Below are 26,871 nucleotides of genomic sequence, written 5' to 3'. Positions count from 1 at the left end.
TGACTGAGGAGTACATCTTTGGAGTTTGTCAGGATCAGCAAGTCGTCCAAATATGGCAGGATCCTGATTCCCTGACGGCAGAGAAGGGTCGCCATCACGGCCACGACCTTGGTTAAGATCTGAGGGGCCAGGGCCAGTCTGAACGGCAGAGCCTGGAATTGATAGTATAGGTTGCCAATAGCCACAGATATTGCTGATACGATATGACAATAGGTATATGCAGGTAAGCATCTTGTATGTCCAGGTATACCATATAGTCTCCAGGTTCCATGGCCAGTACAATCGAGTGCAGCATTTCCATATGGAATTTGGACACTCTCACACACTTGTTCAGTGATTTGAGGTTCAGTATAGGCTGGAAAGACCCATTGGGTTTTGGGACTAGAAACAGGGTCGAATAGTATCCCCTGCCTCTCTGGGACAGAGGTACCGGCACACCACTCCTGTATCCAGGAGGGATCGTACAACTAGATGTAGAGCTTGCACTTTCAATGGATCTGAAGGGATAACCGTTGTGTAGAACTGGCGAGAGGGAAGTCTCTTGAAAGAGACTTTGTACCAGTGAGAGACAACTTCTCGTACCCATGCTTCTGAAGTCGTCCTTAACCAAATCTGGGCAAATTGCAGAAGTTGGCCTCCCACACTGGGATCCCCCAGGAGGCCCACAGCTACTTGTGAAAAAATGGTGCCAAAATCTTTTACAGGGAGTGAGGGAGAGTGAGAAGCAGCTCCCAGGCGGGAATACCTGCAGTAGATGGTGCCCGGAGCTGGGGGAGGGGCTACAGGTCAAGCGCCTTATCCCCTATGCTGGTCCTCACCAACAGGTACTATGGAGCCTTAATAAAATAGATTTTTGTGCAATCCTACCTGTGGATATAGTGGTGGATATAGTCGGGTCCCTGTATGGCCATAGTGTCCGTCTCCTAAAACCGCAACTGGAACGTGATTTCAGTGGGTCCCACCTGGGGGACTCTCTTACCTCCTCCCAAAGAAGCAGCCAAGCGATCCTGGAGAGTGCCAGCGGCAGTGTCTCTGGGAACCGGAACGCCTCTGCCACAAGTACCTGGGAACTCAGCCAGTGGGAGTATGCGGCACTGCTGGGGAGCTGTTGGAGCCACAGCACAGCATGTCACTAGGACATAAAAGTGCTGCAGCCCTTAAAGATTCTTCTAACAACGCTCTTTTCAGGGCTGCCTAGAGCAGCCCCCCCTGTTAAAATCTGCAGGCACCAACTTACAGACAGAGCTCCAGTGCCTGGAGGCGGGGTTATAGAGGAGGCCCTGCAATGCATCCTGGGAATAGTCAAAGCTTTAGCCTGATGGTGCCTCTGGATCAAGATTCAACTCTACACTCCGATATTTCCCTGTGGAACACAGTGAACCCCGCTGCAGAAACATGTTGCACATGGACAATCCATTTTGGAGTGCAAGAAGAGCAAATAAATGTATTTGATTTCATGCAGGGTAAATACTGACTTTTTTGCATGTAGCCCACAAAAGCTAGACAGCTTTATTTATACACTGCAGTTAAGGATTTGGACTTACCCTCTCCAATTTAAATCCCTCTGCACATTTGATATCTGAGTCTGAGTCACACGCAATACTGCTGTTCAAGCAGATGAGTGATTTTTTTACTACTGCTTGTGTGCAAAAATACCTAAAATTATACTTTATATGCCCATAAGTACACATCTCCCTTGCATAACATTATTCACTGAAATTAGATTACTACACATAAATATTAATTTCTTATTTTTTTATTCCCTATATGCTTGATCCAATCTCCAATCTCAATTACTACTTTCTCAATCCTTTTACAAAGAAGCACATTATTTTTTACAAATGTGATTGTAATGAAGATAACGCCTGCTGTATCAGTACAAGTGTTAAAGGACCCTCTGGATCAGGCACATAAAGAGAATTGTTATATGATTTCCTAGCTTGTGAAGGCGAGCTTGGAGTGTTGTCCAACTATTATGGGTCTTCCTGAGAGGGTGTCAAGTTTTCAGGAACTTGTTTAGTTTGGAGAGATCATGAGTCAGATTTGGATGTAGGATTTGCGTGAAGGAAACTAGATGGGTGTACATAATATAGAATATCTGAACCACATAAGATGGCTGGTAGATGCTTGGACTGTGTTCAAGATTGGTTGATACTGTTAAACGAGAAGATTGAGGTACTGCCATGATAGTAAGCACAAGGCTGAAAAAGACAGGATCTACTGAAGTACTAGTTAAAGGCTAGCTAGGGTTTCTAGGAAGCAGGAATGGAATCAGTTGTGGCTTCTGAGATGAACTGGACCCAAAATTTCTACAAGGAACAGTCCAAACTGGAACTGGAATAGAGCTGGGACTGGAATAGCTTGAATACCAGATCCTGGTTTTGATCGGACTAGCTTGAATACAGGATCCGGGCTAGAACCAGAATAGCTTGAATACAGAATGCAGGCTGGAACAGGAATAGCTTGAATGCAGGAACTAAGCTGGAAACGGTATAGCATTAATATAGGATCTGGACTGGAACCAGAATAGCTTGAATATAGGATCCAGGCTGGAACCAGATGAGCTTGAATATAGGATCCAGGCTAGAACTGGAATAGCTTGAATACAGGATCTGGGCTGGGAGTGTAATAGCTTGAATACAAGATCTGGTCTGGAACTGGAATATCTTGAATACAGGACCTGGGATGGAACTAGAATAGCTTGAATACTAGGATCTGGGCTTGAACTGGAATTGCTTGAGTACAGCAGGTACAGCTACATAAACTGGGCACCTAAGCTGATGCTGAAAAATAGCAGATAGAGAGTCCTGATAACTGGAGCCACATGACACCTGAAGACAAATGTTGCTCTGGACTTTCTAAATCCCAGAAGGCCCCTTTTACACCCCTTGCTTACAAGTGATTGAAGGATGCAGTCAGCTGCTCAGAATCTGGTTGCCGATTAACTAGTCCTTGGTCAGCTAACCAGGACCAAGATGGTGGTGCCCAGCAGCCAGGAGATGGAGGGAACACTCATAAGGTACATGCAGGGTCACTAAGGTGCACTGTGGGCATCAGCAGGCTCCACAGGGGCTGACAGCAACACCCAAATGATCTCTGCAGAACAGCGCAACTGCACTACTAGTTGATCCTATAACATTGCTGTAATCAGTATTCTGCAGACTGCAAACACAGGAAAACGCTAAGGTGGATTATCAGCCTGGAAGAAAATTCAGTTGTTATTAACACAGTCTCATCTCAAAATTAAGATGTTACAGCTTGTATTCTGGATTTCTCAGATAAGAAAAGTTTCATATGTATTTATTTATTTATTTATTTATGTGAAAAGTTAGGATGTTTTCACTAATAATCTAAAAAATTACAATTAAAGTGATATCTTCAGGTTATAAGGATCTCGACCACATTAGATCATAGGTAGTGAACAGTAGGTTTTGATGAGTCAATATGTATCTATAACAGCTTTCTACAGTCTTTAGCATGAGTAAACAGAGCTCATATTCAATGGTCTGTGCAATAACCAATTATTTGTCTCACAGCAGAATATTGTAAGGCATGGCTAAACTTTGCTTGTACACAGAGGCTAAGTTAGACTTAAAGCAATATTTCTGAACAGTAAAATTCCATACAGCCAATTTTAAGACAAGTTCTAAAACTCCAGACAAAATCAGTAAATACAGAACTGATTTCTTACAGATTGGCTGAAAGTTATAGTAGCTGCAGCAGCAGGGCATTTTGGTGTGATAGCCACAGATATAAAGTGCCCAAAATCTGGTGAAAACTGGCCTATTTGCCCACCTAAATATTGCTCACTTGGGCACATCCTTTTCTGGAGGTTTTTGGGGTAATGTACTGTCCCCTGACAGCAATGGGCGAGATTCAAGTCTATGTAATGGATGTTGGCCTTCCAATTATGAATAGGCTATAACACCAGTCTCCTTTACTTCTGGGCTCAAATAGAAAAGAGGCTCAATGAGGTACTCTCTGCCCGAAAGGTAGTTCTTTAGGTCTCTTTTGCTATTTAAGCAGACAGAAGATCAAGGGAACAAGGGACTTAATTTCAGATGATTAAGCATGGTATCAGCCTTTTGTATCTAGTTTTGTTTTGGGTTTCAGATGTTCTGCTAGTGCTAAGTACTCTAATTGTATGATAGGTTTAAAGCCCTGATTGGACCAGCTACCAACTGGCTCCCTATAATTACTTCCTGTGTTTACATGTGGGTTGCCAGGATATCATGTCTCTTTCCTCATGCTAGGCAGCTAGGCAAAGTCAGGAAATTAAATGGATTGGGAAACACATTGAAACACACTAGGAGCTGAGCCTGGAGAGGCAGCGGTTATATATAGATTCAGAGAAGATTACTAGATATGGAGCCAGAATAGCAAGAGACAAGAGACACTAGCATTTAATCAATGCCAATAAATACATTGTAATGTTTTAAATAGTGGATATGTCAATGCAGTTAGAAATTTTTAACAACAATGTTCTTTACTTTTATACAATATAAAGTGTTACTGACACCAAAATCTTAATGAGCAAACATTAACAACAAACCATAAGATGCATGAATATAGCATTACCTTTTTTTCCTGCCAAAAACCAAAGGTTTTTCGCTGTCAACAGTAACAATTTAGGTCCATAGGGGTAATCACAGCAATTGAGATCCATATCCATCTTAATTAGAGGTTAGACCTTAAAGTGAACCACAAGTATCATTATCATCACAGTCTAAATTAGATATAATCAGGTGAAGTAGCAAACGCCTCAATTATTTTACACACTTCAAAAAGAATTGAATTGTTTTCAGTGTTTCTACAGTAATTTAATAGATTGTCCAATTCAGATGCATTGGATAATCAGATGCAAACTTATTTTTCTTATATAGCATTAATTTAGATGATTAGATTTAATCAACCACATATATTTAAAGGCAGTCATTGGGATGGTCGGCATTATATATCCATTATATCTATATATTACCATATCTATAGCATTATATATCCATTACTTAAAAATAAATAATAACTTAAAACAATAATTTAATAATAAGGATTCAGGTAATATTCTTTGAGCTACCTTAAGACAATGTGAAAAGTCTATGAAACATTGTGGCTGCATCAGCGGTGCAAGTGTGCGGGAACGGGTGGGTACGGCGTACCCTTAAGAATTTAGCCATGGGTACGCCGTACCCACACCGATGGGCCGCCACTCCACCCCGCTTCGTCCCTCCCTCCGTCTCTTCCTCCCTCTGCTGCTCACCGCCGCTCCCGCTGATGTGAGGAGAGGAGAGTGCAGCCTGCACCTCTCCTGCCCCTCTGTGTCTTTGTTCAATTCAGCGCCGCCCGTGAGCCAATCAGAGCTCGCGGACTGGCAGCCAAGGCTGCCGGATCGCGAGCTTTGATTGGCTCACAGATCGGCGCTGAATTGAACTGAGACACCCGCACCTGCCGGAGACTGAGGGGAAGGAGAGGCGCCCCTCACACAGACACACATGGAACAGCAGCAGCAGCGGTGAGCAGCAGGGGAAGGGGGAGGGGGCTTCATGTATACCTGGCACTGGGGGCATATCTGGCACTGGGGAGGCATGTATACCTGACACTGGGAACATATCTGGCACTGGGGGCATATCTGGCACTGGGGGGACATGTGTACCTGGCACTGGAAGCATATCTGGCACTGGGGGATATCTGGCACTGGGGGCATATCTGGCACTGGGGGGACATGTGTACCTGGCACTGGAAGCATATCTGGCACTGGGGGATATCTGGCACTGGGGGCATATCTGGCACTGGGGGGACATGTGTACCTGGCACTGGGGGCATATCTGGCACTGGGGGGACATGTATACCTGGCACTGGGAGCATATCTGGCACTGGGGGGACATGTGTATCTGGCACTGGGGGCATATCTGACACTGAGGGCATATCTGGCACTGGGGGGACATGTGTATCTGGAACTGGGGGCATTTCTGTATCTGGCACTGGGGGCATATCTGGCACTGTGGGGGCATTTCTGTATCTGGCCCTGGGGGGGCAATGTATATCTGACACAGTGGGGGCATTTTTGTATCTGGCACTGTGGGGCAATGTGTATCTGGCAGTGTGAGGCAATGTATATCTGGCACTCTGGGGGCATTTGTGTATCTGGCACTGTGGGGCAATGTGTATCTGGCACTGTGAGGCAATGTATATCTGGCACTGTGGGGGCATTTGTGTATTTGGCACAGTGAGGCAATGTGTATCTGACACTGTGGGGCAATGTATATCTGGCACTGTGGGGCAATGTATATCTGGCACTGTGGGGCAACGTGTATCTGGCACTATTGGGGTCATATGTGTATCTGCCCCTCCCCCCATATGTGTACCACGCCCCCATTTTCATTGGCCACGCCACATGTGGCATTTGACCACACCCATTTTTGGTGCCTCCGGCGCATGCACACAGTACCTGTAAGACATTTTTTCTACTTGCACCACTGGGCTGCATGAGAAGAACTGTACTGTACTTAAATTTACAAATAAAGTATTTTCAGTTGATATATTGCTGGACTTATTATTTCTTTTCCCACCTATTTAATGTACAGTACAAGTAAAAATATATCAAAAAAGGCTAAGGACTGTCAGTGATTCTGACTAGAATATTTTATGAGCCACTAATACTGTATGTAAAAACTAGTACTGCACTACAAACCAATTAAATTATGAGTGCAGAAATTAATTACAACCAAGGTTAAGAAAAATCAGTATATGTTATTACTTACTTTTTAGTACTATTATTTAATGAAAATTATAATTTTTGGTAAGTTGAGATGCCTCATATCTCCCTCATAAAAAGACAGTTATGGTAGACTTACCCTTGTTAACTCTCTTTCTTTGACGTCCACAGGGGAACGTCTGTGTTGTAGGTAGTTGGATCGGGTCCTAGGCACCAAACAGTAAAGATTTTCAGATTTCCCAGGATGCCTCGGTCCTCCTCCCTATAACCCTGCCTCCATTCTCAGGCAGGTCAGTTTTGTTAACAAGCACAAAGCAGGAAGAGGATTAACAAAGAGAAAGATATGGTACACATAAGAACACACTCTCACAGACAGAAGGGGACCAGTGACCAAAACCGTAAACCAATATAGGCCAGATGCATCAGGTAGGCGCTCTGTGAACCTCAAAGAAAAAGAGTTAACAAGGACTCTCCTTTTCTTCTTTGGGTTTCATAGGGCACCACAGGGGAACATTGGGAATGTTCTAAAGCAGTATTTCAAGGGTGGGGACTCTACTGAATGGATAGTAGAATCCGGCATCCAAATTAAGCATCCTGGGAGATGAACAGTCCGACAGACAGAGTAGAATGAGCAGACATAGAAGCTGGTACTGGAAGATCAGCTTGAGAGTATGCTTGTGTTATTGTCATTCTAATCCATCTGGCCAGAGTCTGTTTATTAGCTGGCCAACCACATTTGTGAAAACTATAGTGGATGAAGAGGGAATCTGATGTTCAAAGTGAACTGGTCTGATCTACAGTACATAGATACGGAGAGCACGAACCACATCCAGAGAACATTCCTGTGCAGAGAGGTCTCTGAGGATACGAAGGCCGGCACCACATTTTAATCATTCAAGTGGAAACGGGAGACCACCTTAGCTAAGTAATCTGGCCAATTATGGAGGACAGCTCTGTCTGGATGAAAGATCAGAAAAGGAGGGAGACAGGAGAGTGTGCCCAAATCAGACACCCATCTGGCAGATGCAATGGCCAGGAGGAATGATGCATTTGCAGTCAGCCATTTTAAATTTCACAGAGCCACAAGAGGTAGGTAGGGAGGCTGGACTTGGGTAACACCCCGTAGGAAAGTGCAAACATCTGGCAGTGGAGCAAAACTGCATAGAAACCATACTGATAAACAGATCCACTTTGAGGGAAGCCAGGCAAAGGCAGAGGCTCAATTCACATTGCAGGCAGGCAAGTACTCTGGATATCCTGAACACAGTAGGGTCATAGTGCTTAGATACTCACCACTGAAAGTAAGTATGCCACACCCTATAGTATATATATATACTTAGGCTGGTTTTCGTTCCCTAAGCATGGTTTGCACTACCGAGTGAGAAAAACCTTTTGCTTTTAATATGTAAGATTCAAGAGCTCCACCATTAAAGACTGTCACACTAGGTCCCTGTGTAAACACAGTCCCTGAGGCAAGAGGTCCTTTTGCAGTGGAAGTTGAAGGATAACTCCCACTGAGATACCCTGTAGAGCACAGAACCAATGATGTCTAAGCCACGCAGGGGCCACTATGATGAGGTTGCTGCCTTCCTGTTTGAATTTCCATAGAACCCTCAGTAGAAGGGATACTGGAGGAAAGACATGAGATGGAAGGTCTGTTTAACAGAAAGAGCATCCACAAAAGCTGCATGTGGATCCTTGACAAGATCTATATGTCAGAACCTTGTGGCTGTGTCAAGAGGCCATGTGGTCGACATCTGGCAGACCCCACCTGTCCACTGGAAGTTGAAAGACTTCCGGATATAGGGACCATTTGCCTGCGTAAACATACTGGTGACTGAGTAAGTCTGCTTCCCAGTTGAGGTTCCCTGGTATGAAGATGGCTGAGATGACCTGCAGGTGACGTCTTGGAGTCAAGACTTTGTACATGGCTCATAGTTCCAGGATATTGATTGGTCCAATGCCCCTAAAACGAGTACTGTTCGGTCACTGCCCCCCAACCAAAGCTAGCAAGGTGCGGCATACCCAGTCCAGGATCCAAAAGGGTTGCCCTTTATCTAGGTTATCATTTGTGATCTGATCAGATGAGGCCATCCATTCCAATTGGCCAGGATCAGATGCTGTAATGGGCGAAAATTAACCTGAGCATACTCCACCATATCGAAGGTCGAGGCCATCATTCTGAGGACTTGCATGGCTAAGTGAATGGACACTCATGAGGCTGGAGCACATTGCAAACTTGGCCCTGCAGTCTTGAGATTTTGTCTGCTGGCAGGAAGAGACGCTGACTCGCAGAGTCCAATAGTGCTCCCAGGATCCACTGGGATGTCGTAAAGGATGACTTATTCCAATTGATGAGCCATCGTAAGTTGAAGATGCCATTGCAATACTTCTGGTGAAGTGGCTAGGAGTATTAAGTTGTCTAGATAAGGAAGTATTCTGACTCCCTGATGATGCAGTCATCCTGCCACGACTGCATAAACCTTTGTAAAAATTCTAGGCGCCACAGACAGCCCAAACGGCAGTGCTTGGAATTGCTAATGTTGGTTGCATACTAGTTGTATTGGCAGCCCCCTGTATAAAGGTGCATCCAGCTTCCTGATGGCACCAACTCAAAACTGACCTGCCTGAGAATTGAGACGGGGTTATAGTTTGGAGGACCGAGGCATCCTGAGAAATCTGAAAAGTTTCATTATTTTGTGCCCAGGACCTGGTCTGTCCACCTACCATCCCAATGTTTCATTTTGGAGCCCTATGGAACCCAAAGAAGAAAATATAATAACTCAACTAAAAATTACTAGAGAGGTGCGCTGGACCATTTTTGCTGTATTTGGCTCCGATTCGTCATCTGGCTTTGGATTTGCCAAACTGCCATGACAGGTTTTGGATTTGGATTTTCCAAACCACCTTGACTAGTTTTGGAATTGGATTTGCCAAACCGCCAGGACTGGTGTTGGATTTGGATTTGCATATTTTCTTTCAAAAATGTACAAAAACAGCTAAAATCACATAATTTGGGCCTTTTGTGTTCTTAAAGTATTATTAACCTCATTAACATTAATTTCCTGACATTTCCAGACAATTTTGACCACCTCACAGCTCACAATATTGATTGTTTTTACCAAAATTGGCCAAAGGCTGCAGCAAGCTGGCTGGTTACTAAGCAACAGAACGGGTGCACAAGCACTCAGCAGTGTATAGCACATCTATGAAACATTAAAACAGCATACTGGGGTACAGTGCACAGGACAGTGCAAACAATAGATCTATATATGTTTTCTTTTTCTTTTTGGAACGTGCAGGTTGGTTCAAACTGCATGGAGTCACAGGGCTTTGAACAAATGGCACTAGGGCAGACATGTCCAAACTGCGGCCCTCCAGCTGTTGAGAAACTACACATCCCAGTATGCCCTGACACAGCTTTAGCATTCTCTGACAGCAAAACTGTGTCAGTGCATGCTGGGATATGTAGTTTCACAACAGTTGGAGGGCCGCAGTTTGGACATGCCTGCACTAGGGTAAAGCGCACCAAACAGTACAAACTATATATATATATATATATATATATATATATATATATTTCTGTTTTTGAACTTGCAGGTTGAACTGGCAGTGTGTGTGTGTGTGAAATGGCCATGGTGCCTTATATAGAATCTAAGTCCCATGAGAATCCAACGCTAGGAGGATAACGATTGGCCTCGATGTGGGATCCGAATCTGGCAGGGACATGCAAGCTGCGGTTTGGGTGGACTCGGATCCCGAATGTTCAGAGCAGTCTAGATTCCTTGGAATCCAGGCCACTCATCTCTACAAAGTACTACAGTCCAACTATTTAAGCTGGTAGTCCCTGACACTACTTTTCATGATCCAGATAGTCACAACTGTTTTCCCAACTGCATACGAATGGTTGATAAAGGTGGCCCATAAGATCAGTTATACTCATTTGACATTGTCAGCAGAAGAGAAATGCACTTTACTGTGTGCAGCTGAACAATTGTGTTGCAGCAAAGTGCAAAACCACACAAATGGCAAGCTGAACCAATTTTGTACTTTTACTCCTAAAAACTTTATATTAAAATTTCCTTTTTAGAATAATGGTATTAAATGCTTGGCCAAGTAGGCAGAAAAATGTTTATGAGTGAGAGTTTGCCAAACAGAATTCTATTATGGCTATTTTATATCTGGTTTGTAAATCATGATATTTACTACAGTCAAAACCACACATCAAACCCTATTATTTCAAACTGCCCGATCTGAAAATGACATTCTTTCATAAAAAAAAATACAAAGTGCACTGTAGAAAGCATGGTTCTGCTAGGTAATATTGATCATGTTGTATGCCATTGGACTAGGATCACTATGAAAAGGCCCTGACGGCTTTCTGTTACGAGTTTGAAAATGGGAACTGGCATTGTTGAAATGTTTCATTGACTTGGATTATTTGTTCTGTAAAATATGATTAAAAGACAGTGCTAGATGGAAGACAGAGGTAGAGCAACAGCAACCGAATGTATTATGAAACCCTGCAGATTGAGGGAAGTTAACACATGGCTGTCCATGAATTTCCTGTCAGGCCAATATGTAATTGAAATGTTTTTTTCTGAACTTCATTAAGCTCCAAAATCTTTAAGAGAAGATTAGAAATTATTTGGAGCTTTTAAGTGCATATTCCAATGCAGAATCTGCCCTACATTATTATTAGAGATGAGCAGGCTCAGTTCTCAGAGAACAAAGTCCACCCGAATTTATCAGAGGTGATGTGAGACAGGGCTCAGATCTTACCCCCTTCCTTGGATCCCAAAACAACAACAACAACACTGATCTGGCAGGTTTTGGATTCGGTGCCAATTTCAAAAGTCCAATTGAAACCAATGGGCTAACTGCTGATTGGCTGAAAGAGATCACTCCTACAGCTCTCAGCCAATGGATCCCTGCAGCTGCGTCCTCCCAAATGCTGCTGCGCTGCTTTTTTTATAATTTAAAAAAAAACCTCCAAAACCAAAACACATGAGGTTGGTTTTGGCTAAACCAAAACCCATACACAAACTTAATAGAGATCCAAAACCAAAACACGGGGGTCAGCGCACATCTCTAATAACACTGGTCTACAAAATAACCTTTTTTTTTCCTTCACAAAAACTATATAGATTTCATGGAAATGTATTTTTCATGCTGAATCGAATATGCATTCAATTTGCATTCAATTAAATTTTTAGCTATCAGGCAGGGTTTTTGTAACATACTTTTAAAGTTTTATTAAATTAGTACTTACATAAGTCTAAATTATAAATATACAACTCATTCTGGCTGACCTAAAAAGTTGCGGATTATGCTTTTCGGGCATATGTTGCCTTTGGGATGTCTCTCTTCATGGCCCGGGAATAGTCAGCCTGCATACTGGAACTCCATTTGTCTTGGTACCTCTTTCCCATTGTAGAAATCTGCTGATATGATTTCCAAGAAAACAAGAAAATATATTTTTGAATGACAAGCAGCCTGCTTTTTCCCGTGGATTTAACAGTTCCTAAAAATTTTCATAATCCATTACTGATCTTATTTGTGGCTCTACAATTTTTTTTTCTTTCAGTTTTGTGTCACTTACTTTTGGAAATTTAGATTTCAAATGCATAAATGCAGCAGAACTTTTATCAAATTGTTTCATCAGTCCTAGTTTAATATTCAGTGGATGTAAATACCTAAAGAGTTATTTAACACTTTTAGATTTGGGTGGGTTGTATTATTTCTGTGCATGATAAATACTGGCAGCTTAATTTTTACATTGCAATTTAGATTTCAGTTTAAACACACCCCACCTAAATCTAACTCTCTCTGTACATCTTACATCTGCCCCATCTGCAGTACAACACAGTTTTGCCCAGTTGCTTGCATTTTGGTTTGCTAACAAACCTGAATAAGGCCTTGTCTTTTGATTCCTCTAGATAGAAAAAAATAACAATGCAAGTCTTCTCTTCATAAATGTATATTTATTTTTCTGTACAATAATACATAATATATCTGCATTTGGATGTATATATACATCCAAAAAAAATTATATATACAGAAAAAAAAACTTCATATGAATATAATAAATATAATGTACTTACTGGGTATCCAATTAGCCACGGTAATTTACTGCTGGTAATTGTATCCCCGGGGGCTCTCCAATTAGCCCCGATAAGATAGCACGAGCGGCGGCTTATCAGGAATTCATGCCTTTCACTGAATCTGTGTATTTTTGTGAGAAAATTTATTTTTTTATGGGTAATCCAATTGGATAGCCTGTAAAAATAAACAAATAAACATGAAACATCGGGAAAAATGGTCATTTTTCGCACCTAATGTTTTATCGTGCCTCATTGAATACCCCTCTAACTGGAAACCTCCTCTTCAGAGTGATAACAATACATGTACTTGTATTAAAGACACAAGTGAAGTTGACAAGGGTTAACAGTCAAAACAAAATCTTCAAAGACAAAAAATACAGAAACATTACCATATCTTGTGTTTCCTGGGCCTAATACATGCTGTATGTACATGCTACACAGCTGTGATTTTTCAAGCTATGAATTGCAAACCATTGCAAGTGAAGCTGCCACTCAGAGAAGAAGATAACTGCCTACGAGCCATGCAAACTCATTTGCAACTGCGTACACATTCACGCTTATACGCAATAATAAGGAACCTCGACTGCTAGGGTATACCTATGGCTATGAAGACTGAACACGCCAGTATTGACACAGGTGCCATAGACCCCTTAGGGATTTTCTAAGGGATTTTCAGCGATAGTGTCATTAAATCATCTTTTTCATAAAATATAAATGGGTGCCCTTGTAAAACTATCCATTTTCTATTATGCATTTACTACTGTCAGTGGGTTCTGGTAAAAGCTTTTAAAAATCAAAAATGACCACTCAGCTGAATTCATATGTTTACATATTAAGTTTTACTTAATGTAGTGTATATTATTGACTTTGTCTTCTATTTCCAAATTATATTCTACATATTTAATCAAATACCAATAGCCCTTCACTGGTTTCATAGCAATGGTCAGGGTATTTTAGGAGAGGGGGGGACCTGCGTGCAGCCTCCTCTCTGGAAGATCTTCGAGAACATGGCACCCGTGCCTTGTTCCCCGGGACACCTCCAGCGCGCATGCGCAAATCACTCGGAAATGGCCGTGGCGGCCATCTTCCGAGTGATCTGTGCCCGCACAGCAGGGCCTCTGTCGCGGGACTCCAGAGGGGTAAGTATACTCTATGGGTGCAGTGTGTGCCGTTTGGGCCCCCCTGGACCCAGGGGCCTGTGTGCACCACACACACGGCATCCATTATAGAAACACCTATGGCAATGGTTCAACCTTATTAAATGTGTCATGTCTTGGAACAAAATGCATATGCAATACTTTTATAAGGTAATCAGTTTGTAAGCCGGAGCTCGGGATCCCAGCATTCATAATACCGATGCTGGGATCCCGATGTATGAAATCATAACAGGGGTGCATAGAAGGTATATACCTTACCTACCCCCTTTCCCTCTGTTTCCACAGCCTAACCCTAACCTCCCCTCTTAGTGCCTGACCCAAACCACCCCCTGCAGGTGCCTAACCCTGCATCCCCGCTGTCTAAACCTAACCCTCCCTCCCCTGCAACCTGACCCTATCCCCCCCCCCCAGGTGCCTAACCCTAACCCCCACTCCCTGCAGCCTACTGCTAACCTATCCTACCCACCCACCGCAACCCACGCATTGCCTAAATCTAACTCCTCCTTCCCATCACTAAACCTAACCCGCTGGCTGTATTTATGGTCGGGATGCCGGCTTTCAGAATTACGGCATCGGTCTCCTGCCCATTTCGGAGTTCAGGCGTTGGGAATCCAATTAGTATTGGTATTTAGACTGCTGGGATCCCGACAGCCGGAATCTTAACTGCATCCCCTTTTTAATTATTGTGCAGAGGAAATAGTATAGGATTGCTCAGTAGACCTAATAAAATAATTAAATAATCACAGAAATAATAAAAAAAAATATTCCTTTTATTGTTTATAAACTATAATTATTATTATTATTATTATTATTATTATTATTATTATTATTTATATGTTAATTGAAAGCTATTAAAAAAATTGAAGTTAAGACCTTTTGTTCTGACTAAATATGTGATAATTTATTGTTACTTGGGTGGGTATCCAATTAGCTCCAAAAATGTTGCAGCAGCAAATAAATGGGGGATTTTTGTGATTTTTGTAAAACTTTTTTTGCAAAATTATTTTAATGGACCTATCCAGTTGTTACACCTGAAAAAAAACAAAAACAATTTTCATGCGAAAATTCATAAGAGCTGCAAAACCCACAACTGCTGAAAAAAGCCTGCTTATTGCGGATATGGCTTTGCCTGCCTCCAGTGAGTGCCAGCATTGGTGCTAATTGGATAGCCCCCGGTAAATCCATTATACTTGGTAAATTACCACAGATAATTGGATACCGCCCTTAGTGTGTGCATCTATTTTAATTACATTTTTCTTTAAAACCATAATTACATACTGGAGGATATATATTTTACACATCAATTTCTTACTTTTCTTTACAGAGCTATAATCCTGAAAACACATGCACACTAAATTTAAGCTTGATACATCTGGACCAATCTGTTAGGCTCTGTATAAAAATAATAAGCTTTTTCTGTAAGAAGTTTCTAGAAGTGTAGTATCTAAGATGAATTGCATAATACATTTTATAACCTTCCACAGATGTTCAATGAGTTATTTGAGGTCAATAGCACAGCCAATAGCACAGGAAAAATTCGAGGCTGCTTAGTGCCTACATATCAAGGGACTGTTATTCCAGATGGGTTCATTATTAGAATTTAGAAAGTGTTGAGGAATAAATGCATATTCCAGTCATATCCCGATGCTTTTTTTTGTCAAAAGTAAAGAACATATGTGCACAATACATGAGCAACGTTCAAATTGATTTCTAAAATAGATGTACAGACTCTAATCAAATCGAAACCATCTGTAAAAAAAAAAGTTCTATAGAGCACAATCAAGTTTTATAGTAAATAACACAATTTCTGAAAGCACTTTCAAATATAGTTTTAAAATGTGTTTTAAATTTCAATTGTAAAAAAATGAAAATAAATAGTAATTAAATCTTGGAAAAAGATAAAGTGGAAAGAGATAAAGTACTAAACAATCAGCTTCTCTAATTTTTCAAATTCAGCCTGTAATATGACAATTACGGTTAATACTCTCAGTTATGCCGCCACTCTTTTCTGATTACATTATTGTTGGAAAGATAGATGCATGGCCGAAGAAAGTAAATGGAAGAGGGCATGCACTGATACTGGCAAATCCCTCCTGGGTGCATGGTGTGTGGTGCAGGGAGCCCCTGGACCAATGGGCTTACATACAGTGCACACCCTGCACCAATTATAAATACAGTATACCACTGTTGAAACAATGATTTGACTTTGCGGATGGAAATACTGCCAAATATTTATAAACTCTTTATAAGACTTTGGCTGGGATGTACCAACCTGTTGCGGTACATCCCGCCACACATAGCGCCGACACTAATTGCATATGTACTAACATATGCGACTAGTGTTGTGAAGGACAGCTCTTGCGATCAGGGCTGCCCTACACAATGCATCTCTGTTCCTGGACTTCCGGGTATCATCTCGGGAGTCCGTATGTGCATGCGCATATGGACGTGGCAGCCGTGGAGCATGCTGGGAGGGATCCCTTACACAACGCTATGCAGATAGAAGTCCATAGACTTCTATAGGGTAGTGACAGCAAAAGAGCAGCCAGGGTTTAGTACATTTGAAATTTGCTATAAATACACAGAAAACTGGGTTTTTATCGCATTTTTACTTTGGTATATCCCTTAGTATCTTGTATTATAATTATAAATTGATGTAAATTAGAGGTAGATATTGCTGATTTATACACATTGTCCTCAAATGTGGGTCTTTAAAAATAGTTTTGAACTGGTCCCACATCCATTGTTCTTTGTCTTATCACTGTCATAAACTTAAATCACATCACTTGAACTATAATCCTCTAAAGTGAGTTATTAGGAGAAGCCTGATACAATAGGCTAATATTTTCAGAAAGTTTAATAGGAATTGCAGTTTTAATGACACCAATATTTTGAACCATACTGTAAATGCTGATAAAAATATCATTATGATACCGTGGTAAGTGGCAGGGGCATCTTCAAAGAGGAGTAGGCCCGTGTGCAGTCTCCTTCTGGGTACCCTCCTCTCTAGCTGGCAGAACTCTTGACTCTGGGCACTGGGATCACAAGGGGACCCTAGCACTATCCCAGAGTATAGTGCTCATGCACAGGTCTCTGAGAAAGTGGCACGGCAGCCATTTTCCCAGTGATTTTCCTACTGTGCATGTGTAAAACACAAGGAAAATGGCCACCACGCCGTTTGTACAGTGATTTCTGCAGCACTGCTAAAGCAACGCGGTAAGTTTAAAAAAAAAATGTGTGCAGGGTGTGCGGTGTGGGCCCCTCTAGACCTCGGGGGCCTGGTGTGCATTGCACACACTGCAACCATTATAAATACGCCAGTGGTAAGTGGGATATGCACATAGTCTAAGTTTAATTATAAAGGAAAACTGACGGCAGTTATTAGTCTACACGTTCAATTAAGTTAATATTACAAAATTGTTTTCTGGGCATTTCTATTCAATGTATTACCTACTCCTCTTTTAATGACCTAGGGCAGAGGTTCCAAACTGTGTGCCGTGGCCACCTGGGGTGCCTCGGGACACTTGCAGGGGTGCCCTGGGTTGGTGGTCCAGGACCAATTTAAATTATTCATGGTCAATATAATAGGCAAAACCAGTGCTGGTGGCTGCCAGTCATAAAATATGTGGCCAAACAGAAGCAAATCTTGTCCCTCACCACACAACTGACTCTAAGGATGACATATAAATGCGATCTACTTAATGTAATATTTCTTTCTAAATTTCTCTACAAGAAATTTTTGGCCTAGGGGCTCCGTGAAAAAATTCTGATATTCGAGGGCGCCGTGATTCAAAAAAGTTTAGAAACCACTGACCTAGGGGGTAATCGAGATCTGATTGCTGGGCTGCTAATTTTGCTGTTCTGCGATCAGATAGTTGCCGCCACCAGGCGAAGTGTAAATTCGCCTTGTAAGTGTGCGATCGCATGTGTATCTGAGATGCGAAAATCCACTTTGTGCAGTCTCTGCACAACCCAGGACTTCCAGTGCGATGAGAACAGGCTGATCGGGTCCAGAGCTGACGTCAGACACCCTCCCTGAAAATGCTTGGTAACGCCTGGATTTTTCTGGACACTCCCTGTAAACACTCAGTTGACACCCACAAATGACCTCTTTCTGTCAATCACCTTGCGAACACCACGCAATCGGATTTTTCACACCACCCCGTTGCTGACCAGCGATGCCCTTTGCTGTTTTTGGATGCGCGTGTGCATTGCGGTGCATGTGCATGCGCAGTTAGGATCTGAACGCCCGCTGTGAGAAAAAGAGACAGCAGATCAGAATTATCCCCCTAGTTTGCTAGGATTTGTATTGGCTTCAACTACCATATAGAATTACATGCATTCTCATACAACAAAGCTATCCTATATTCGCTTTCACACAGAGGCAGAACTCTGGGAGGCAACGGAGTCAGCTGCCGCCGGGCTCCTGCTTTGAAGGGGGGCACCTCTCCTCCTGTTCTTTGTGTTCAGCAACATTAATCAATTATTGACAGCAGCCGGTACCTCTTCTGTAGTCAACGTCCCCTCTAGTCACTACACCTTACAAATCACACCCTCTTTATTATAGATATACTGGAAGCAGACACCTTACTGATGAAGCTATTTGCTCCTATAAAGGAAGCATGAGAATTCTAACTATATGAAGTTATTTCTCAGGCAATTACAAGTATCTTCATATACTGTAGTTAGAATTCTCATACTTCCCATGCAACAGCAGATATCTCCATCAGTAAGGTGCATGCTTCCAGTGTAATAGGTTGTGGGTTCTAATCCTGGATATAACACCTGCAAATTAATTGTCAGAGAAATAATCAGCATTGTGAGGGACTGAGCAGATCTATGTAGTGTGTGGATTGACCCCTACATAGATCTGCCTAGTTGCAATGGTTTTGTATTTAGAATCTGCAGGCTTACTATGCAGGAGCAAATTATATACATGGGGGGGGGGGCACCAATATTTTCCTTGCCTCCGGGCAACTGAGACAAACTTACGCCACTGCTTTCACATTGCTATATGAAATAGGATTAGCAAAACCAAAACATTACACAGCATTTGCATATTAATGGTTTAGCTTAGTCCTGATGTAAATAAAAAAAAATTGCATGTGGCTTTTTTGTACCTCTTCTTGCATGTGGCTGTTTTATACATTTCACAGGCTGTATTTTATCTTCAGTGTTTGCAATTCTTCCCAACCACACCACAGGGATAATGACCCATTATTATTGCAGGTCTGTTCAGAGATTTTAAGTTCTGCAAAATGTGTATTTAGAAATATAGTATATAGGTCACTTAACGTCACACATCTGTCAGTCCATCAAGGGGCTGCTCCGTCCATTAAGGGGTGATCTGTCCGTCCATCTGGGGGCTCTTCCCCAGTGTTAAAAAAATTATATATATATATATATATATATAATTCTATTTTGTGCTTTACCCCATTATATATCCAGAGGCTGCTGCTGCATCCATCTATCAAGGGGCTGCTGCGTCCGCCCATCCAGGGGCTCTACCACAGTGTTAAAAAAATATATAGATTTATATTTTGTACTATACCCCAGTATACATCCTGAGGCTGCTGCTGTTGATCCATCAAGGGGCTGCTCCGTCTATTAAGGGATGCTCTGTCTGTCCATCCAGGGGCTCTCCACCAGTGTTAAAAAAATAATAAAAGCTAAAAACAAAAAGCCTAAAATTATATATATATATATATATATATATATATATATATACAAACAGAGAACCCAGCACTCACCAAAGTAAACTCACTTATCCTCAACAATTCAATAAATAAATGATGGGGGTTTAGTTGGTGGATTGGCCAATGCACGGAAGCCTGTATACCGATTCAAGGTACCCCACCTTCATACAGGTCCTACACTATCACAGAGTCTTAAAACCTGACTACCTCACTGCTGCATCATCTGCCTGCTAGATGTAATGTGTACCTGCCACAGACTATATGGCTTTTAAAGGCACACTAGTCACCTATTGCACTGGCTCAAAGATGATTGCTAAAAAACAGCTGAGACAGGTTCAGGATAATGAAGTCCACACAGGGGTGCATGAGAAAGCTAGTGGCCACGGTTAATAAGAGCTAACCATAGATTAACCCCTTCATATACACACAGAGTAAAAACCACAGCACTCACCGCACCAGAAGCGGGGCACAGCTATGCACTTACCACTCACAGGGTGGGGTGCATGTAACACTGCATTCTCCACCACAGAAGCGGGGTACACAGCTGTACTTACCACTCACAGGGCGGGGTGCATGTAGCCCATGACCACATCGCTCTAATAAATACAAACAGAGAACCCAGCACTCACCAAAGTAAACTCACTTATCCTCAACAATTCAATAAATAAATGATGGGGGTTTAGTTGGTGGATTGGCCAATGCACGGAAGCCTGTATACCGATTCAAGGTACCCCACCTTCATACAGGTCCTACACTATCACAGAGTCTTAAAACCTGACTACCTCACTGCTGCATCATCTGCCTGCTAGATGTAATGTGTACCTGCCACAGACTATATGGCTTTTAAAGGCACACTAGTCACCTATTGCACTGGCTCAAAGATGATTGCTGAAAAACAGCTGAGACAGGTTCAGGATAATGAAGTCCACACAGGGGTGCATGAGAAAGCTAGTGGCCACGGTTAATAAGAGCTAACCATAGATTAACCCCTTCATATACACACAGAGTAAAAACCACAGCACTCACCGCACCAGAAGCGGGGCACAGCTATGCACTTACCACTCACAGGGTGGGGTGCATGTAACACTGCATTCTCCACCACAGAAGCGGGGTACACAGCTGTACTTACCACTCACAGGGCGGGGTGCATGTAGCCCATGACCACATCGCTCTAATAAATACAAACAGAGAACCCAGCACTCACCAAAGTAAACTCACTTATCCTCAACAATTCAATAAATAAATGATGGGGGTTTAGTTGGTGGATTGGCCAATGCACGGAAGCCTGTATACCGATTCAAGGTACCCCACCTTCATACAGGTCCTACACTATCACAGAGTCTTAAAACCTGACTACCTCACTGCTGCATCATCTGCCTGCTAGATGTAATGTGTACCTGCCACAGACTATATGGCTTTTAAAGGCACACTAGTCACCTATTGCACTGGCTCAAAGATGATTGCTAAAAAACAGCTGAGACAGGTTCAGGATAATGAAGTCCACACAGGGGTGCATGAGAAAGCTAGTGGCCACGGTTAATAAGAGCTAACCATAGATTAACCCCTTCATATACACACAGAGTAAAAACCACAGCACTCACCGCACCAGAAGCGGGGCACAGCTATGCACTTACCACTCACAGGGTGGGGTGCATGTAACACTGCATTCTCCACCACAGAAGCGGGGTACACAGCTGTACTTACCACTCACAGGGCGGGGTGCATGTAGCCCATGACCACATCGCTCTAATAAATACAAACAGAGAACCCAGCACTCACCAAAGTAAACTCTGTGTGTATATGAAGGGGTTAATCTATGGTTAGCTCTTATTAACCGTGGCCACTAGCTTTCTCATGCACCCCTGTGTGGACTTCATTATCCTGAACCTGTCTCAGCTGTTTTTTAGCAATCATCTTTGAGCCAGTGCAATAGGTGACTAGTGTGCCTTTAAAAGCCATATAGTCTGTGGCAGGTACACATTACATCTAGCAGGCAGATGATGCAGCAGTGAGGTAGTCAGGTTTTAAGACTCTGTGATAGTGTAGGACCTGTATGAAGGTGGGGTACCTTGAATCGGTATACAGGCTTCCGTGCATTGGCCAATCCACCAACTAAACCCCCATCATTTATTTATTGAATTGTTGAGGATAAGTGAGTTTACTTTGGTGAGTGCTGGGTTCTCTGTTTGTATTTATTAGAGCGATGTGGTCATGGGCTACATGCACCCCGCCCTGTGAGTGGTAAGTACAGCTGTGTACCCCGCTTCTGTGGTGGAGAATGCAGTGTTACATGCACCCCACCCTGTGAGTGGTAAGTGCATAGCTGTGCCCCGCTTCTGGTGCGGTGAGTGCTGTGGTTTTTACTCTGTGTGTATATATATATATATATATAGACGACAAATGGGGGTCCGGCACAGCCACTTAAGATAGAAGTAGGTCTGGGTGCCCTCACAATGAAATGGATACACAGAGGGTAGGTGCGGCACTCCAATAAAGCTGTCTCGAAACTCCGTTAATCACAACGTTTCACTGCCTTTTATTTGTTAGGCATTTTCATCAGGATATAAAGAAAACATTAAAACAGCCTACCTTATATAGCAGATATCACCCTGTGACGCGCCAAATGCCGCAGCGGGACTGCACACCCGGCGGAAGCGCACTTAAGATGATGTAATGACGTCCTGTAAGAGGAAGCCAAACGTCGTGTGAAAACCATCACCATAACAACCGATGACAACAACTTACTAGCACTCATGCGCAGACACTGTGCGGCTACTTACAGACAGATTAATACAACAGATAGCTGGATAACAGTATGTCAAACGTAACATGGTAATATAAGCATACAATTAAACAATTACCAAACCAGTGTATAAATGTGACCATCTATTAAATCTGATTGCCACCAGGTCTAAATAAAATGACATTAGATATATGTGTAATAGTATGTAAAACCACATAATAAAAAGAGGTTGTTGAAGAAATTAACCCCTAGAAATACAGCATCAACTACTACTAGCTAATATACTAATCCCCGACTGCTCGTTTAAACCCCCAGGGGCAAGAGTCCCCAAACGAAAAATCCAGCGTGCCTCACACTGCAAAAGTTTGAGGCCACGATTGCCACCCCTCAATGAAGGGGGCACGTAGTCAATCATCCGATATCTGAGGGTAGTCAAATTGTGCGAGGCTAACAAAAAATGTCTCGCCACTGGTAGATCACTTTTACCTGTATTAATGGCAGATTTAAGTGATGACCTATGAGCGGCCATCCTTTCTTTAAAAGGACGTTCCGTTTTTCCAATATAGGAAAGGCCGCACGGGCAAATGATTTGATACACTGTAAACTTAGAATTACAAGTGAGTCTATGACGAATATGTAAAATCTTGCCCGTGTAAGGATGATAAAAGGTCTCACCTGGAATTAAAAACTTACAGGTAACACATGTGCAACGAATACAGCCTAAACTGCCTCTATAAATACTAGAAGGAACATCTGAGATGTCTGACCTCACTAAAATGTCACGCAAACTACGACCACGTTTGTAGCATGACATAAGTTGAGTGTCAGACAAATTGCACTCCGGGTCAGACCTTACAATAGGCCAATGTTTCTTTGAAATCCTACTAATTGTCTGACTAGCTGGAGTGTATTGTGTAACCCAAGGCATAATGTGTTTATTATCATCTTTCTTGGGTTGTAAAAGCAACTCTCTGTCAATGTCCAGGGCCTTAGATTTAGCTTCTTGTAACAAGGTGTAGTCATATCCACGCTCTAAAAATTTTTGAAATAAATTATCAATTTGTACTGCCGCTTGTGTTAAATCTGATGTAATGCGTCTAGCCCGTATAAATTGCGAGTAAGGGAGGCCTTTGACGAGAGATCTAGGATGACAACTAGTGGATAAAAGGAGGTTATTACGATCAGTGGGCTTAGTATATAAATTTGTAGAGATACACCTATCACAAATTGATATAGCTACATCCAAGAAATGGATCATACCAGGGCTATAATCAAAGGTAAATTTTACAGGGCTCCCACCAGCATTATGTGAATTAATATGATTAATTAAAACACTACTGTCACCCTTCCAAAAAATCAAAAGGTCATCTATGTAACAACAGAAAAAAATAATATTGGAAGAAATAGCGGGATCTGCAAAAAACAATGACTGTTCGACATCAAACATAAAAATATTTGCGTATGAGGGGGCTACCGCCGCCCCCATCGCACAACCGACCAATTGAAGGTAGAATGCACTGTCATAAAGAAAAAAATTACGTGTCAAAACAAACTGTAATAATGTCAAAACAAATGAAATTGCTGGACCATTATAATCAACCTGATCATTCAAAAACCGGCCTACCGCCTACAATCCCATATCGTGCGGAATGACGGTGTATAAGCTAGTGACATCGATTGTGAACATCACAATATCTGGGTCTAATCTAGGAAGAGCTCTCAATTTAACCAACAATGACGTTGTATCTAATAGATATCTTGGATGCTTTGTAATAAATGGCTGAAGAAGACTGTCCAGATACACAGAAATGGGTTGTGACAAACCTCCCCGGGCTGCAATAATTGGTCAACCCGGGGGGTCGATAACCGATTTATGTATCTTAGGGATGGTGTAAAATAATGGGACCAAAGGAAATGCTGGTAATAGCGCTTTGCTTAATTGCTCCGTGATAGTTCCATTTTCCATAGCGGTTTGAAGAATGGTAGACAATTCTCTTTTAAATACTCCCGAGGGGTCTTGAGGTAATCGCCTATACGTAGGGCAATCATTCAGGTGCACTGCTGCTTGAAATTTGTATTTAGCCAAGTCCTGGATGACGAGGGCACCCCCCTTATCTGCTGGGTGAAAAATCAAAGATTTGTTGTTAGCTAAATTATCCAGAGCCAGTTGTTGGCCAGGAGTTAGATTATGTCGCTGTGGGGGCAGCTTTGGTATAGACATCTCTGAATTCTCATCCAAAAGGCGCATAAAAGTCTTTATGGAGGGGTTAAATGACTGAGGTTCAAATGTGGATCTTGGGAGGATTTTAGATAATTGTGGAGGTAACTCAGTTTTAGAGGCAACCTCATCTGGATCTTGAATACTAGCAGTGGTATTGCGTTTACCATAAAATTCACTGAGTTTCAATTGGCGATGTAATTTATGTTTCTCAACACTCCAATCCAACATATTGAACCTAGTGGAAGGTACAAAGGATAGACCTTTTGATAATACTTCTGTTTCTATCCCAGACAGTTCATATGATGATAGATTAACAATTAGGTTTTGTTTGCAGCTTTTCTTCCACGTCCCCTGCCTTTTGCCTTGGCCGCACATCCTGGTGTATCGACGTTGTCGCGGGAATATTGTGCCCGAGTCGTGACCCCTAAAGGGTCAGGTTGGCCTCGTTTATTACTTCTTTTATTACTCCTGTCGTTATCACTTGATGAGTAAAAGTCAGTAGAAGAATCCATTTGTCGTTCGCCCATTCCCCTATTGCGTCTAAAAAAGGGTTTCTTATAATCATTACCCCTAGCCGGGTATGTCCACTGATAAACTGTATTAAGCTCGTAGTCAGTATCCACTTTGACTTGTTTTGCTTTCTTAAATTTGATAAGATCCCTTTTGTATATCTGCAGTTGTGCATTCAATTTTGCATACCAATCAGTGTTAGTATCTTCAATAAGGCTGGGTTTGTGAATGGTTTCAAATGCATTGATCTTATCTTGCATAGTACTGACCTCTTTGTTAGAAAACTCTATAATAAGTAACATGAGGTCAAACGAGCATTTGTTCACAATGGACACCCACTTCCTGCAAAATGCAGGGTCATGCTTTCCTATCGTGGGGCCATTGCGAACTCGTAGACCTCTAGGGATTTTTTTAGCCCTATGGTAATCACTGAGTGATAATGCATGGAAATAATAATCAATTTCCCTCTTTTTGAGCCTATGCAGCTCACGATATATATCATCTAGAGGGAGAGCTTCAGCTTGCTATGATAGGATACCAGTACATAGAATAGTATCAGCCTCAGCCTCTGAATAGGTATATGTATCCCCAATAGGGTAATTAGTGAACGCATGACCACTGGTGGTTTGCTCAGGGTCTAGGTCAGCCATCACATTAAAGTGCAACAGTGGTGTGCAAAACAGCAAGTGCAAATAATGCAGTAAACACCATAAAACAGTGAAAAAATAGATAAAAAGAAAATGTCCAAAAGATATCCACAGCAGATGATACCTGAATGATGTATAAAGGGGTGCCCTGGCCAGATGTCCAATATGCTGGAAATCAATTTGTAGACGACAAATGGGGGTCCGGCACAGCCACTTAAGATAGAAGTAGGTCTGGGTGCCCTCACAATGAAATGGATACACAGAGGGTAGGTGCGGCACTCCAATAAAGCAGTCACGAAACTCCGTTAATCACAACGTTTCAATGCCTTTTATTTGTTAGGCATTTTCATCAGGATATAAAGAAAACATTAAAACAGCCTACCTTATATTAGAGATGAGCGGGTTCGGTTTCTCTGAATCCGAACCCGCCCGAACTTCATGGTTTTTTTCACGGGTCCGAGCAGACTCGGATCCTCCCGCCTTGCTCGGTTAACCCGAGCGCGCCCGAACGTCATCATGACGCTGTCGGATTCTCGCGAGACTCGGATTCTATATAAGGAGCCGCGCGTCGCCGCCATTTTCACACGTGCATTGAGATTGATAGGGAGAGGACGTAGCTGGCGTCCTCTCCATTTAGATTAGAAGAGAGAGAGAGAGAGATTGACCTGATTTACTGGAGCTTAGGAGTACTGTAGAAGTGTAGAGAGTGCAGAGTTTACTAGTGACTGACCACAGTGACCACCAGACAGTGCAGTTTTATTTAATATATCCGTTCTCTGCCTGAAAAAAACGATACACACAGTGACTCAGTCACATACCATATCTGTGTGCACTGCTCAGCCCAGTGTGCTGCATCATCTATGTATATATATCTGACTGTGCTCAGCTCACACAGCTTATAATTGTGGGGGAGACTGGGGAGCACTGCAGTGCCAGTTATAGGTTATAGCAGGAGCCAGGAGTACATATTATATTAAAATTAAACAGTGCACACTTTTGCTGCAGGAGTGCCACTGCCAGTGTGACTGACCAGTGACCTGACCACACTGACCACCAGTATAGTTAGTAGTATACTATATTG

This window comes from Pseudophryne corroboree, chromosome 2 (genome assembly GCF_028390025.1).
Source record: "Pseudophryne corroboree isolate aPseCor3 chromosome 2, aPseCor3.hap2, whole genome shotgun sequence".
Taxonomy (NCBI): domain Eukaryota; kingdom Metazoa; phylum Chordata; class Amphibia; order Anura; family Myobatrachidae; genus Pseudophryne; species Pseudophryne corroboree.
Note: the sequence above shows the minus strand (reverse complement) of the source record.